Genomic DNA, 16,889 nt, shown 5'->3' on the forward strand with positions numbered 1-16,889 from the left:
AGAGGCATTTGGACGATTTTTGCAGGGAAAAAATGCAAATGAGTGGGAGAGGTATAAAAGAAAGAGGCAGGAGGTCAAGAGAAAGGTGCAAGAGGTGAAAAAGAGGGCAAATGAGAGTTGGGATGAGAGAGTATCATTAAATTTCAGGGAGAATAAAAAGATGTTTTGGAAGGAGGTAAATAAAGTGCATAAGACAAGGGAGCAAATGGGAACTTCAGTGAAGGGGGCTAATGGGGGAGGTGATAACAAGTAGTGGTGATGTGAGAAGGAGATGGAGTGAGTATTTTGAAGGTTTGTTGAATGTGTTTGATGATAGAGTGGCAGATATAGGGTGTTTTGGTTGAGGTGGTGTGCAAAGTGAGAGGGTTAGGGAAAATGATTTGGTAAACAGAGAAGAGATAGTAAAAGATTTGCGGAAGATGAAAGCCGGCAAGGCAGCAGGTTTGGATGGTATTGCAGTGGAATCTATCAAAAAAGGGGGTGACTGTATTGTTGACTGGTTGGTAAGGTTATTTAATGTATGTATGATTCATGGTGAGGTGCCTGAGGATTGGCGGAATGCATGCATAGTGCCATTGTACAAAGGCATAGGGGATAAGAGTGAGTGCTCAAATTACAGAGGTATAAGTTTGTTGAGTTTTCCTGGTAAATTATATGGGAGGGTATTGATTGAGAGGGTGAAGGCGTGTACAGAGCATCAGATTGGGGAAGAGCAATGTGGTTTCAGAAGTGGTAGAGGATGTGTGGATCAGGTGTTTGCTTTGAAGAATGTATGTGAGAAATACTTAGAAAAGCAAATGGATTTGTATGTAGCATTAATGGATCTGGAGAAGGTATATGATAGAGTTGATAGAGATGCTCTGTGGAAGGTACTAAGAATATATTTGTGTGGGAGGCAAGTTGTTAGAAGCAGTGAAAAGTTTTTATCGAGGATGTAAGGCATGTGTACGTGTAGGAAGAGAGGAAAGTGATTGGTTTTCAGTGAATGTAGGTTTGCGGCAGGGGTGTGTGATGTCTCCATGGTTGTTTAATTTGTTTATGGATGGGGTTGTTAGGGAGGTGAATGCAAGAGTTTTGGAAAGAGGGGCAAATATGAAGTCTGTTGTGGATGAGAGAGCTTGGGAAGTGAGTCAGCTGTTGTTCGCTGATGATACAGCGCTGGTGGCTGATTCATGTGAGAAACTGCAGAAGCTGGTGACTGAGTTTGGTAAAGTGTGTGAAAGAAGAAAGTTAAGAGTAAATGTGAATAAGAGTAAGGTTATTAGGTACAGTACGGTTGAGGGTCAAGTCAATTGGGAGGTAAGTTTGAATGGAGAAAAACTGGAGGAAGTAAAGTGTTTTAGATATCTGGGAGTGGATCTGACAGCGGATGGAACCATGCAAGCGGAAGTGAATCATAGGGTGGGGGAGGGGGCGAAAATTCTGGGAGCCTTGAAGAATGTTTGGAAATCAAGAACATTATCTCGGAAAGCAAAAATGGGTATGTTTGAAGGAATAGTGGTTCCAACAATGTTGTATAGTTGCGAGACGTGGGCTATGGATAGAGTTGTGCGCAGGAGGGTGGATGTGCTGGAAATGAGATGTTTGAGGACAATGTGTGGTGTGAGGTGGTTTGATCGAGTAAGTAATGTAAGGGTAAGAGAGATGTGTGGAAATAAAAAGAGCATGGTTGAGAGAGCAGAAGAGGGTGTTTTGAAATGGTTTGGGCACATGGAGAGAATGAGTGAGGAAAGATTGACAAAGAGGATATATGTGTCGGAGGTGGAGGGAACGAGGAGAAGTGGGAGACCAAATTGGAGGTGGAAAGATGGAGTAAAAAAGATTTTGAGTGACCGGGACCTGAACATGCAGGAGGGTGAAAGGCGGGCAAGGAATAGAGTGAATTGGATCGATGTGGTATACCGGGGTAGACATGCTGTTAATGGATTGAATCAGGGTATGTGAAGCGTCTGTGGTAAACCATGGAAAGTTGTGTGGGGCCTGGATGTGGAAAGGGAGCTGTGGTTTCGGGCATTATTACATGACAGCTAGAGACTGAGTGTGAACGAATGGGGCCTTTGTTGTCTTTTCCTAGCGCTACCTCGCACACATGAGGGGGGGAGGGGGATGTTATTCCATGTGTGGCGAGGTGGCAATATGAATGAATAAAGGCAGTGTGAATTGTGTGCATGTGTATATATGTATGTGTCTGTGTGTATATATATGTGTACTGTGAGATGTATGGGTATGTATATTTGCGTGTGTCGACGTGTATGTATATACATGTGTATGGGGGTGGGTTGGGCCATTTCTTTCGTCTGTTTCCTTGTGCTACCTCGCAAATGTGGGAGACAGTGACAAAGCAAAATAAATAAATAAAATACAATTTCCCAGGAATACTCAACAAATTTATACCTCTGTAATTTGAGCACTCACCTTTATCCCCTTTGCCTATGTACAATGGCACTATGCAAGCATTCCACCAATCCTCAGGCACGTCACCATGAGTCATACATACATTAACTATACATACCAACCAGTCAGCAACACAGTCACCCCCTTTTTCAATAAATTCCACTGCAATACCATCCAAAACCACTGTCTTGCCAGCTTTCATCTTCCGCAAAGCTTCCACTCCCTCTTCTCTGTTTACCAAATCATTCTCCCTAACCCTCTCACTTCGCACATGAATGTGGCCTTTTTTGGTCTGCTTAACTGGTGCTACCTCACTGACGCAGGGGGGTGGTGATGCTGTTTCCTGTGGGGTGGCACGGGTAATTGAAGAAAGCAAGCAAGTATTAATATGTAACTGTGTATATATATGTATAAGTGTGTATGTACATGTGCATGTATGGGTGTCTATGTATATATGTGTATATGAGTGGATGGGCCATTATTTGTCTGTTTCCCGCATCAGTGGGAAACAGCAATTAAATATAACAAATAAACATATATAAATATTAATAATTAACGCAGACTAAAAAGAGCTAGAAAATCAAAAAATAAAATATCAAAGCCTAAAATAAATGAACTTGGAGAAACTAACAAACAGCCATGTCAAACATAGCAATCCAAGACCAGAAATTATCACCCAGTGCACTGAAAGAGGTACATAAAAAAGGACACGGAAAAGCAACAAATTAAGTACAACAGTCATATCTATCTATCTACGTGTATATCTCTGATGACCTTTCCTTTTGGAAACTCCCTCAAGGGGATGGCCATAGCATAACTCTCCTCACCTTAATAGACCACCCTAATATTCCTACCAACTACAACTACCTAACATCTCTGCCTGATCTTCCAGCCTACTACTTCTATGTAAAGCTCCCACCTAATTCTATCTACTACTTCTACTTAATATTAACGTTAATTTGCTGAGAGGAGCAACTGGAGGGATGTCTGATCATTATCTTGTGGAGGCAAAGGTGAAGATTTGTATGGGTTTTCAGAAAAGAAGAGTGAATGTTGGGGTGAAGAGGGTGGTGAGAGTAAGTGAGCTTGGGAAGGAGACTTGTGTGAGGAAGTACCAGGAGAAACTGAGTACAGAATGGAAAAAGGTGAGAACAATGGAAGTAAGGGGAGTGGGGGAGGAATGGGATGTATTTAGGGAATCAGTGATGGATTGCGCAAAAGATGCTTGTGGCATGAGAAGCGTGGGAGGTGGGTTGATTAGAAAGGGTAGTGAGTGGTGGGATGAAGAAGTAAGATTATTAGTGAAAGAGAAGAGAGAGGCATTTGGACGATTTTTGCAGGGAAAAAATGCAATTGAGTGGGAGATGTATAAAAGAAAGAGACAGGAGGTCAAGTGAAAGGTGCAAGAGGTGAAAAAGAGGGCAAATGAGAGTTGGGGTGAGAGAATATCATTACATTTTACGGAGAATAAAAAGATGTTCTGGAAGGAGGTAAATAAAGTGCGTAAGACAAGGGAGTAAATGGGAACTTCAGTGAAGGGCGCTAATGGGGAGGTGAAAACAAGTAGTGGTGACGTGAGAAGGAGATGGAGTGAGTATTTTGAAGGTTTGTTGAATGTGTTTGATGATAGAGTGGCAGATATAGGGTGTTTTGGTCTAGGTGCTGTGCAAAGTGAGAGGGTTAGGAAAATGATTTGGTAAACAGAGAAGAGGTAGTAAAAGCTTTGTGGAAGATGAAAGCCGGCAAGGCAGCAGGTTTGGATGGTATTGCAGTGGAATTTATTAAAAAAGGGGGTGACTGTATTCTTGACTGGTTGGTAAGGTTATTTAATGTATGTATGACTCATGGTGAGGTGCCTGAGGATTGGCGGAATGCATGCATAGTGCCATTGTACAAAGGCATAGGGGATAAGAGTGAGTGCTCAAATTACAGAGGTATAAGTTAGTTGAGTATTCCTGGTAAATTATATGGGAGGGTATTGATTGAGAGGGTGAAGGCATGTACAGAGCATCAGATTGGGGAAGAGCACTGTGGTTTCAGAAGTGGTAGAGGATGTGTGGATCAGGTGTTTGCTTTGAAGAATGTATGTGAGAAATACCTAGAAAAGCAAATGGATTTGTATGTAGCATTTATGGATCTGGAGAAAGCATATGATAGAGTTGATAGAGATGCTCTGTGGAAGGTATTAAGAATATATGGTGTGGGAGGCAAGTTGTTAGAAGCAGTGAAAACTTTTTATCGAGGATGTAAGGCATGTGTATGTGTAGGAAGAGAGGAAAGTGATTGGAGCCTTGAAGAATGTTTGGAATTCGAGAACATTATCTTGGAAAGCAAAAATGGGTATGTTTGAAGGAATAGTGGTTCCAACAATGTTGTATGGTTGCGAGGCGTGCGCTATGGATAGAGTTGTGCGCAGGAGGGTGGATGTGCTGGAAATGAGATGTTTGAGGACAATGTGTGGTGTGAGGTGGTTTGATCGAGTAAGTAATGTAAGGGTAAGAGAGATGTGTGGAAATAAAAAGAGTGTGGTTGAGAGAGCAGAAGAGGGTGTTTTGAAATGGTTTGGGCACATGGAGAGAATGAGTGAGGAAAGATTGACAAAGAGGATATATGTGTCGGAGGTGGAGGGAACGAGGAGAAGTGGGAGACCAAATTGGAGGTGGAAAGATGGAGTGAAAAAGATTTTGAGTGATCGGGGCCTGAACATGCAGGAGGGTGAAAGGCGGGCAAGGAATAGAGTGAATTGGATCGATGTGGTATACCGGGGTAGACTTGCTGTTAATGGACTGAATCAGGGCATGTGAAGCGTCTGGCGTAAACCATGGAAAGTTGTGTGGGGCCTGGATGTGGAAAGGGAGCTGTGGTTTCGGGCATTATTACATGACAGCTAGAGACTGAGTGTGAACGAATGGGGCTTTTGTTGTCTTTTCCTAGCGCTACCTCGCACACATGAGGGGGGGAGGGGGGGTGTTATTCCATGTGTGGTGAGGTGGCGATATGAATGAATAAAGGCAGTGTGAATTGTGTGCATGTGTATATATGTATGTGTCTGTGTGTGTATATATATGTGTACTGTGAGATGTATGGGTATGTATATTTGCATGTGTCGACGTGTATGTATATATATGTGTATGGGGGTGGGTTGGGCCATTTCTTTCGTCTGTTTCCTTGTGCTACCTCGCAAATGTGGGAGACAGTGACAAAGCAAAATAAATAAATAAAATACAATTTCCCAGGAATACTCAACAAATTTATACCTCTGTAATTTGAGCACTCACCTTTATCCCCTTTGCCTTTGTACAATGGCACTATGCAAGCATTCCACCAATCCTCAGGCACCTCACCATGAGTCATACATACATTAACTATACATACCAACCAGTCAGCAACACAGTCACCCCCTTTTTTAATAAATTCCACTGCAATACCATCCAAAACCACTGTCTTGCCGGCTTTCATCTTCCGCAAAGCTTCCACTCCCTCTTATCTGTTTACCAAATCATTCTCCCTAACCCTCTCACTTCACACATGAATGTGGCCTTTTTTGGTCTGCTTAACTGGTGCTACCTCGCTGACGCAGGGGGGTGGTGATGCTGTTTCCTGTGGGGTGGCACGGGTAATTGAAGAAAGCAAGCAAGTATTAATATGTAACTGTGTATATATATGTATAAGTGTGTATGTACATGTGCATGTATGGGTGTCTATGTATATATGTGTATATGAGTGGATGGGCCATTATTCGTCTGTTTCCCGCATCAGTGGGAAAGAGCAATTAAATATAACAAATAAACATATATAAATATTAATAATTAACACAGACTAAAAAGAGCTAGAAAATCAAAAAATAAAATATCAAAGCCTAAAATAAATGAACTTGGAGAAACTAACAAACAGCCATGTCAAACATAGCAATCCAAGACCAGAAATTATCACCTAGTGCACTGAAAGAGGTACATAAAAAAGGACATGGAAAAGCAACAAATTAAGTACAACAGTCATATCTATCTATCTACGTGTATATCTCTGATGACCTTTCCTTTTGGAAACTCCCTCAAGGGGATGGCCATAGCATAACTCTCCTCACCCTAATAGACCACCCTAATATTCCTACCAACTACTACTACCTAACATCTCTGCCTGATCTTCCAGCCTACTACTTCTATGTAAAGCTCCCACCTAATTCTATCTACTACTTCTACTTAATATTAATGTTAATTTGCTGAGAGGTGCAACTGGAGGGATGTCTGATCATTATCTTGTGGAGGCTAAGGTGAAGATTTGTATGGGTTTTCAGAAAAGAAGAGTGAATGTTGGGGTGAAGAGGGTGGTGAGAGTAAGTGAGCTTGGGAAGGAGACTTGTGTGAGGAAGTACCAGGAGAGACTGAGTACAGAATGGAAAAAGGTGAGACCAATGGAAGTAAGGGGAGTGGGGGAGGAATGGAATGTATTTAGGGAATCAGTGATGGATTGTGCAAAAGATGCTTGTGGCATGAGAAGCGTGGGAGGTGGGTTGATTAGAAAGGGTAGTGAGTGGTGGGATGAAGAAGTAAGATTATTAGTGAAAGAGAAGAGAGAGGCATTTGAACGATTTTTGCAGGGAAAAAATGCAAATTAGCAGGAGAGGTATAAAAGAAAGAGGCAGGAGGTCAAGAGAAAGGTGCAAGAGGTGAAAATAAGGAAAAATGAGAGTTGGGGTGAGAGTATCATTAAATTTCAGGGAGAATAAAAAGATGTTTTGGAAGGAGGTAAATAAAGTGCATAAGACAAGGGAGCAAATGGGAACTTCAGTGAAGGGGGCTAATGGGGAGGTGATAACAAGTAGTGGTGATGTGAGAAGGAGATGGAGTGAGTATTTTGAAGGTTTGTTGAATGTGTTTGATGATAGAGTGGCAGATATAGGGTGTTTTGGTCGAGGTGGTGTGCAAAGTGAGAGGGTTAGGGAAAATTATTTGGTAAATAGAGAAGAGGTAGTAAATGCTTTACGGAAGATGAAAGCCGGCAAAGCAGCAGGATTGGATGGTATTGCAGTGGAATTTATTAAAAAAAGGGGTGACTGTATTCTTGACTGGTTGATAAGGTTATTTAATGTATGTATGATTCATGGTGAGGTGCCTGAGGATTGGCGGAATGCTTCCATAGTGCCATTGTACAAAGGCAAAGGGGATAAGAGTGAGTGCTCAAATTACAGAGGTATAAGTTTGTTGAGTATTCCTGGTAAATTATATGGGAGGGTATTGATTGAGAGGGTGAAGGCATGTACAGAGCATAAGATTGGGGAAGAGCAGTGTGGTTTCAGAAGTGGTAGAGGATGTGTGCATCAGGTGTTTGCTTTGAAGAATGTATGTGAGAAATACTTAGAAAAACAAATGGATTTGTATGTAGCATTTATGGATCTGGAGAAGGCATATGATAGAGTTGATAGAGATGCTCTGTGGAAGGTTTTAAGAATATATGGTGTGGGAGGCAAGTTGTTAGAAGCAGTGAAAAGTTTCTATCGAGGATGTAAGGCATGTGTACGTGTAGGAAGAGAGGAAAGTGATTGGTTCTCAGTGAATGTAGGTTTGCGGCAGGGGTGTGTGATGTCTCCATGGTTGTTTAATTTGCTTATGGATGGGGTTGTTAGGGAGGTGAATGCAAGAGTTTTGGAAAGAGGGGCAAGTATGCAGTCTGTTGTGGATGAGAGAGCTTGGGAAGTGAGTCAGGTGTTGTTCGCTGATGATACAGCGCTGGTGGCTGATTCATGTAAGAAACTGCAGAAGCTGGTGACTGAGTTTGGTAAAGTGTGTGAAAGAAGAAAGTTAAGAGTAAATGTGAATAAGAGCAAGGTTATTAGGTACAGTAGGGTTGAGGGTCAAGTCATTTGGGAGGTAAGTTTGCATGGAGAAAAACTGGAGGAAGTAAAGTGTTTTAGATATCTGGGAGTGGATCTGGCAGCGGATGGAACCATGGAAGCGGAAGTGAATCATAGGGTGGGGGAGGGGGCGAAAATCCTGGGAGCCTTGAAGAATGTGTGGAAGTCGAGAACATTATCTCGGAAAGCAAAAATGGGTATGTTTGAAGGAATAGTGGTTCCAACAATGTTGTATGATTGCGAGGCGTGCGCTATGGATAGAGTTGTGCGCAGGAGGGTGGATGTGCTGGAAATGAGTTGTTTGAGGACAATGTGTGGTGTGAGGTGGTTTGATCGAGTAAGTAATGTAAGGGTAAGAGAGATGTGTGGGAATAAAAAGAGCGTGGTTGAGAGAGCAGAAGAGGGTGTTTTGAAATGGTTTGGGCACATGGAGAGAATGAGTGAGGAAAGATTGACCAAGAGGATATATGTGTCGGAGGTGGAGGGAACGAAGAGAAGTGGGAGACCAAATTGGAGGTGGAAAGATGGAGTGAAAAAGATTTTGAGTGATCGGGGCCTGAACATGCAGGAGGGTGAAAGGCGTGCAAGGAATAGAGTGAATTGGATCGATGTGGTATACCGGGGTTGACATGCTGTCAGTGGATTGAATCAGGGCATGTGAAGCGTCTGGGGTAAACCATGGAAAGTTGTGTGGGGCCTGGATGTGGAAAAGGGGCTGTGGTTTCGGGCATTATTGCGTGACAGCTGGTGACTGAGTGTGAACGAATGGGGTCTTTGTTGTCTTTTCCTAGTGCTACCTCGCACACATGAGTGGGGAGGGAGATGTTATACCATGTGTGGCGAGGTGGCGATGGGAATGAATAGGGGCAGACAGTGTGAATTGTGTGCATGGGTATATATGTATGTGTCTGTGTGTGTATATATATGTGTACATTGAGATGTATAGGTATGTATATTTGTGTGTGTGAGCGTGTGTGTGTGTGTGTACATTGTGTATGGGGGTGGGTTGTGCCATTTCTTTCGTCTGTTTCCTTGCACTACCTCGCAAACGCAGGAGACAGCGACAAAGCAAAATAATAATAATAATAATAAGTGATGGTTACAGCTTAGCAAGTATTCAGTACAATACACAGCATGGACATGCCCAGTATTTGGTTACATCTCACCTTCATAACACCTAGATGGTATAACTCTACAACAGTTCTACCCTATACACAGGTATAAATTACTACAATACTAAGTCGTATATGTGGCAAATTCTTTCTATGGAAATACCTGGTATACACAGCCACATTCTACCGTGGTCAGGACAAGGTTATATTTTACCATGACATCGACTTGCACATAGTTATACTGCAATACACCCACTGTGTGGTTATGCCTTAAAAGTAATAGCTAATGCATTATTACTCTGAACACTGTGAAACATGTTCTATGTTTCCATATCAACAACGTGCCAGGTACTCTGATTACAAATCACTACAGTAACACAGTAAATAACTGTACAAGATCATCATGATATCAAATGCTGTTACATCTTACCAGAGGTTCTGCATCAGGAGCCTCATCCCAGGCACGGGTTTCAAATTCTTCCTCCATTGTTTGAATCTAAAAAGAAGAAAAAAAAAAACTCATGAAATTACACTTTCCACAACATGAAAATAGAGCCTGTGTTGGCTGCTGCATAAAGTCCAAATTATCACCAAATGATGAAAAGTGCTGATCACTTTTACCAAAACAAAAATCTATGTACTTCTCAAAAAAGCACCTTAATTGCGAGAAAATTGCATCTATGAGTAAATAAGATTTTGTTATAATAAAGAGAAATTTGCATCCAAGGGTAAATAAGATTTTGACATAATAAACTTAGAATATGTGGGTTACAATACGTACATACACGATAGCTGTTTTAATTTTGTATGCATCTGCGGGTACTATCATTCAAGAAAAATTTATGTGACCGAGTATAGTAATTCCTCAACTTCTTGCACACTGTTGAAGCCCTCTATCAGAATAATTAAGAAAAAAACATGTTTGTTCAGCATTCCCTAAACCAAGCCTGACAGCCTAGCATTATGCTTCTGCGCAAACCCGAGCAAATCACGTGTAGCTGAAGGTTCGGAGAATAACACATCCATGTGACACTTTCATGAAATGATATAAAGCTTTATTGTTTAAAACTTGATTTACACACCAAATAAAGCTCTCTAGAATTTAAACAAAGCATTGTGTGGATATATGGTGTCACCCGCCAGCAAGACCTGTATAAAATTCAAGACAGATTTTGATGAAAGTGGTACCAATGGATTTTTGAAAATCCATATTGTTGATATTGAGTAATTCTGCCCATCTTTCCTCAACTTCATGGACCTAATCACATTGTGGGGACACCACTCTATATGAGGTCTACAGTTTAAGGAACACATTAGTACCATTGTCGTCAAAATTCATCCACTGTAATACGTGTTTCCATAAACTGATGAACTGCCTCCACATTTTTCTTGTTCTCTACAACAGTGTAGTATTTTATCTCAACACTAGACTGTGTACATAGATAATAATGATGCCAAGTTGAAGAGACAATAGAAAATGCTTATGGTACATAACTGACGTACGATAGCAGGGCACAATTATAAATAACTACACTTTATATTAGAAATACTGACAAATATCAGATAAAAATGAGTTTCAAATCACCAAAACATTATATTAACCCAAATATTGTACAAATTCAACGAGTTAAGTTTATTTCTAAAGTTTACGAACGATGCGACACCCTTATTTGAGTGTTTCATAACTACCTTACTGGATAAAAACGTATCTACTTTTTAAATGGTACTAAGGTTACATTACTCACTTATGGTCGCTGCATACAGTAGATAATCTATTATCACTTCGTTATTATGGATGAAATATACAAGAAACGTGTTCCTGCATCACAACACAAACATTACGAGAGTGACGACGAACTTTTAATTACAGGTTGCGTTATATTTTATCTCATGGTTTTTGTATCTATTTTCAGTATTCATCTGAAACGAATTTCATAAATGCTGGTTTATAATTTACTGAAGGAAATATTTTCTATTAGATAGCATATACGAAACCTTATTTGCATAATTCATTATATAAATTGTCCTAAAAATAATCTACGTAACTTGTATATAAACACCACCTCTCAGGACGCTCTCTGATAAATCAGATAAAATTTAGAAATCTGATTTATCCTTCGGGCTGGTAATATGGCCCCTGTCACTAATTCAATTGTAATTATCTAGACATATTTAGGCTTTTTCATCAAAACCAGATATATTAATTCTGGTTTCGAAAGGGTTCTATAAAAGATTAATCTTCTGATAGAAATGAAATCGACCGTGATGGCATGGCTTGCAATGCTGATTGGCTAACTCCATTTTTCTTTTGACCAATTGGGAGCTTTGTTTATACAGGACGAAGGAGAACACGACTTATTTATTGCAACTATATCCAATGAAGGTGATAATCATGAGCAAATGTATGTAAGATGACCTAGGCTGATGAACAAAGCAGGGATTTTCAAAGCTTATGTAATACATAAATCAGAATTTGGCTTATATGAACGGTATTTGTTAGTGAGGTGTTCATGATTACTCTCATCATCATAGTAAAAAAAAGTGAGGAGACACCATCAGGTGGCGGGAAACCAAGTGATGTTCCTCTCGTGTCACCGGAGCGAGCAGTTACCCTTTGGTTTCCCAATAGGTGAGATCTCGTGTGTGATATTGTAATTACCACTCTCGTTATAGATGATTAATGAGTTTTCTTAGATTAATGAGATGTCTTTAGATAAGAGGACGGTGTATGTGATTGATGAGGAAAGAAAACAAATCTGTCCTACTTTGAACTGAGAAATACCTCGAAAATGATAGTTGGCTCGTTAGTGTACTGGGATGGTGTATGTGGGGCTCGGTCATGATGGAACTGGTATGTTGTCAAAGGCAGGACTGACATTTGGTCAGCATTACAATAACTCTTGTGTTCATGTGTTTACTAGTGTTATGGTGTTTCTTTAAGAGTTTTCTCGCGAGTTCAGTGAAAGATTCTTGGCTCATTCCGCACTGGTCATATACGAATGAAAATATTTATTTATGGATAAGATTTATTAGTGTCCAAGGAGAGTGTTGGCGCCAGACGTATGAAAGTGGACTGCGAAAATAATGGAATGACGCATTTAATCCATTGTGGACACGTCAGTCTGTAAGATGCCTTATTGAATGTATAAGATCCCATTGTCAGTCTGTAAGATGCCTTATTGAATGTATAAGATCCCATTGTCAGTCTGTAAGATGCCTTATTGAATGTATAAGATCCCATTGTCAGTCTGTAAGATGCCTTATTGAATGTATAAGATCCCATTGTCAGTCTGTAAGATGCCTTATTGAATGTATAAGATCCCATTGTCAGTCTGTAAGATGCCTTATTGAATGTATAAGATCCCATTGTCAGTCTGTAAGATGCCTTATTGAATGTATAAGATCCCATTGTCAGTCTGTAAGATGCCTTATTGAATGTATAAGATCCCATTGTCAGTCTGTAAGATGCCTTATTGAATGTATAAGATCCCATTGTCAGTCTGTAAGATGCCTTATTGAATGTATAAGATCCCATTGTCAGTCTGTAAGATGCCTTATTGAATGTATAAGATCCCATTGTCAGTCTGTAAGATGCCTTATTGAATGTATAAGATCCCATTGTCAGTCTGTAAGATGCCTTATTCAATGTATAAGATCCCATTGTCAGTCTGTAAGATGCCTTATTGAATGTATAAGATCCCATTGTCAGTCTGTAAGATGCCTTATTCAATGTATAAGATCCCATTGTCAGTCTGTAAGATGCCTTATTGAATGTATAAGATCCCATTGTCAGTCTGTAAGATGCCTTATTGAATGTATAAGATCCCATTGTCAGTCTGTAAGATGCCTTATTGAATGTATAAGATCCCATTGTCAGTCTGTAAGATGCCTTATTGAATGTATAAGATCCCATTGTCAGTCTGTAAGATGCCTTATTGAATGTATAAGATCCCATTGTCAGTCTGTAAGATGCCTTATTGAATGTATAAGATCCCATTGTCAGTCTGTAAGATGCCTTATTGAATGTATAAGATCCCATTGTCAGTCTGTAAGATGCCTTATTGAATGTATAAGATCCCATTGTCAGTCTGTAAGATGCCTTATTGAATGTATAAGATCCCATTGTCAGTCTGTAAGATGCCTTATTGAATGTATAAGATCCCATTGTCAGTCTGTAAGATGCCTTATTGAATGTATAAGATCCCATTGTCAGTCTGTAAGATGCCTTATTGAATGTATAAGATCCCATTGTCAGTCTGTAAGATGCCTTATTGAATGTATAAGATCCCATTGTCAGTCTGTAAGATGCCTTATTCAATGTATAAGATCCCATTGTCAGTCTGTAAGATGCCTTATTGAATGTATAAGATCCCATTGTCAGTCTGTAAGATGCCTTATTCAATGTATAAGATCCCATTGTCAGTCTGTAAGATGCCTTATTGAATGTATAAGATCCCATTGTCAGTCTGTAAGATGCCTTATTGAATGTATAAGATCCCATTGTCAGTCTGTAAGATGCCTTATTGAATGTATAAGATCCCATTGTCAGTCCGTAAGAAGCCTTATTCAATGTATAAGATCCCATTTTTAGTCTGTAAGATGCCTTATTGAATGTATAAGATCCCATTTTTAGTCTGTAAGATGCCTTATTGAATGTATAAGATCCCATTGTCAGTCTGTAAGATGCCTTATTGAATGTATAAGATCCCATTGTCAGTCTGTAAGATGCCTTATTGAATGTATAAGATCCCATTGTCAGTCTGTAAGATGCCTTATTGAATGTATAAGATCCCATTGTCAGTCTGTAAGATGCCTTATTGAATGTATAATATTCCATTGTCAGTCTGTGAGATGCCTTATTGAATGTATAAGATCCCATTGTCAGTCTGTAAGATGCCTTATTCAATGTATCTCTTGCTCTTTGGCATCCCCAAATTAGCATTAAGGTAGGCTTTCCAAATGTTTCTTTCCCTTTTGATGCCTCTATGCCCCTGTAATTGCCTTTCGCGGCGCCAAAGGGGATTTAAACTAAAATTTTTATTTATCTTTATTTTTGGATGCCACCATCCAACTGTATTGGACTTTGGCACCCCATTCTTTTAAGAAAACTTTTAATTTGTCTCTTTCCCTTCAGATGCCAGTATTCCCCTGTAAAGGCCTTTGAAGACGCCAAAGGGGATTTAGATTAATCCTTCAATTTTCCTCTAAATTTTTGGATGCCTCCACGCAATTCCCTTGCCCTTTGGCATCCCCAAAGTGGCATTAAGGTAAGCTTTCCATATGTTTCTTTCCCTTTTGATGCCTCTACGCCCCTGTAATTGCCTTTGGCGGCGCCAAAGGGGATTTAAAGTAAACCGTTAATTTGTCTTTTTATTTTTGGATGCCACCATCCAACTGTATTGGAACTTGGCAGCCCTAAACGGTATTTTAAGTAAACTTTTAAATTGTCTCTTTCCCTTCAGATGCCAGTATTCCCATGTAAAGGCCTTTGAAGACGCCAAAGGGGATTTAGATTAATCCTTCAATTTTCCTCTAAATTTTTAGATGCCTCACCGCAATTCTTTTGCCCTTTGGCCTCCCCAAAGTGGCATTAAAGTAAGCTTTCCAAATGTTTCTTTCTCTTTTGATGCCTCTATGCCCCTGTAATTGCCTTTGGCGGCTCCAAAGTGGATTTAAACTTAACCGTTAATTTCTCTTTTTATTTTTGGAAGACATCATGCAACTGTATTGGACTTTGGCACCCCTAAACGGTCTTTTAAGGACACTTTTAATTTGTCTCTTTCCCTTCAGATGCCATTATTCCCCTGTAAAGACCTTTGAAGACGCCAAAGGGGATTTAGATTAATCCTTCAATTTTCCTCAAAATTTTTGTATCCCTCACCGCAATTTTCTTGCCCTTTGGCATCCCCAAAGTGGCATTAAAGTAAGCTTTCCAAATGTTTCTTTCCCTTTTGATGCCTCTATGCCCCTGTAATTGCCTTTGGCGGCTTCAAAGGGGATTTAAAGTAAACCGTTAATTTCTCTTTTTATTTTTGGATGACATCTTGCAATTGTATTGGACTTTGGCACTCCTAAACGGTCTTTTAAGTAAATTTTTGATTTGTCTCTTTCCCTTCAGATGCCAGTATTCCCCTGTAAAGGCCTTTGAAGACGCCAAAGGGGATTTAGATTAATCCCTCAATTTTCCTCTAAACTTCTGGATACCTCACCGCAATTCTCTTGCCCTTTGGCATCCCCAAAGTGGCATTAAAACAAGCTTTCCAAATGTTTCTTTCCCTTTTGATGCCTCTATGCCCCTGTAATTGCCTTTGGTGGCGCCAAAGGGGATTTAAAACAAACATCTAATTTGTCTTTTTATTTTTGGATGCCACCATGCAACTGTATTGGTCTTTGGCACCCCCAAAGGATCTTTTAAGTATACTTTCAATTTGTCTTTTACCCTTTAGATGCCTCTAATCCCCTGTAAAAGCCTTTGTAGACGCCAAAGGGGATCTATATTAAACCTTCAATTTCTCTCTATATTTTTGGATGCCTCCACGCGACTGTCTTGCCATTTGACACCCCCAAAGTGGCATTAAAGTAAACTTTCCATTTGTTTCTTTGCTTTTGGATGTCTGTATGCCCCTGCAATATCCTTTGGCTCCGCTGAAGGGGATTTGAATTTAGCCTTTAATATGTCTTTATGTTTTTCGATGCCACCACACCACTCTATTGGACTTTGGCACCCCCAAAGTGTCTCTTAAGTAAACTTTCAATTTGTCTCTATCCCTTCAGATGCCACTTTTCCCTTGAAAAGGCCTTTGGTGACGCCAAAGGGGATTTATATTAAACCTTTAATTTCCCCCAATATTTTGGGATGCCTCCCCGTCACTCTCTTTACCTTTGGCACCCCCAAAAGGGACATTAAACTAAACGTTCCTTTTGTTTCTTTGCCTATGGATGCCTCTATGCCCCTGTAATTGCCTTTGGCGCCCCCAAAGGGGATTTAAACTAAACCTTTGATTTGTCTTTTAAATTTTGGATGCCACCATGCCACTGTATTGGACTTTGGCACCCCCAAAGGGTCTTTTAAGTAAAGTTTTAATTTGTCTCTTTCCCTTTAGATGCCACTATTCCCCTGTAAAGGCATTTGAAGACGCCAAAGGGGATTTAGATTAATCCTTCAATTTTCCGCTAAATTTTTGGATGCCTCAACGCAATTCTCTTGCCCTTTGGCATCCCCAAAGTGGCATTAAAGTAAACTTTCCATTTGTTTCTTTCCCTTTTAATGCCTCTATGCCTCTGTAATTGCCTTCGGCGGCGCCAAAGGGAATTTAAACTAAACCTTTAATTTGTCTTTTTATTTTTGGATGCCACCATGCAACTGAATTGGACTTTGCCTCCCCTAAACGGTCTTTTAACTAAACTTTTAATTTGTCTCTTTCCATTTCGATGCCACCATTGCCCTGTATACGCCTGTCCAAAGTTTGGTTGCCAGTATGTCGCTGGGTCCCCAGCTCTGTACCAGCAAGCAGACGAGGTCCCAAATCCAT

The 16,889-nt window shown here is 40.2% G+C and overlaps 1 long non-coding RNA gene across 2 annotated transcripts; it reads right to left on the reverse strand.

Moving 5' to 3' along the window:
* Positions 1 to 17: 17 nt before the first annotated feature.
* On the reverse strand, positions 18 to 11,225 carry LOC139764915 (uncharacterized). 2 transcript variants are annotated; one of them, XR_011716493.1, is made up of 3 exons: positions 11,103 to 11,225; positions 9,788 to 9,853; positions 18 to 2,737 (listed from the first exon to the last, which is right to left on the reverse strand). It is a non-coding gene; the product is annotated as an uncharacterized lncRNA (long non-coding RNA). The 2 variants fall into 2 exon arrangements; XR_011716492.1 differs by lacking the exon at positions 18 to 2,737 and adding an exon at positions 2,744 to 5,994.
* Between the last annotated feature and the right edge of the window lie 5,664 nt (positions 11,226 to 16,889).

The sequence above is a fragment of the Panulirus ornatus genome, chromosome 51 (genome assembly GCF_036320965.1).
Source record: "Panulirus ornatus isolate Po-2019 chromosome 51, ASM3632096v1, whole genome shotgun sequence".
Lineage (NCBI taxonomy): Eukaryota > Metazoa > Arthropoda > Malacostraca > Decapoda > Palinuridae > Panulirus > Panulirus ornatus.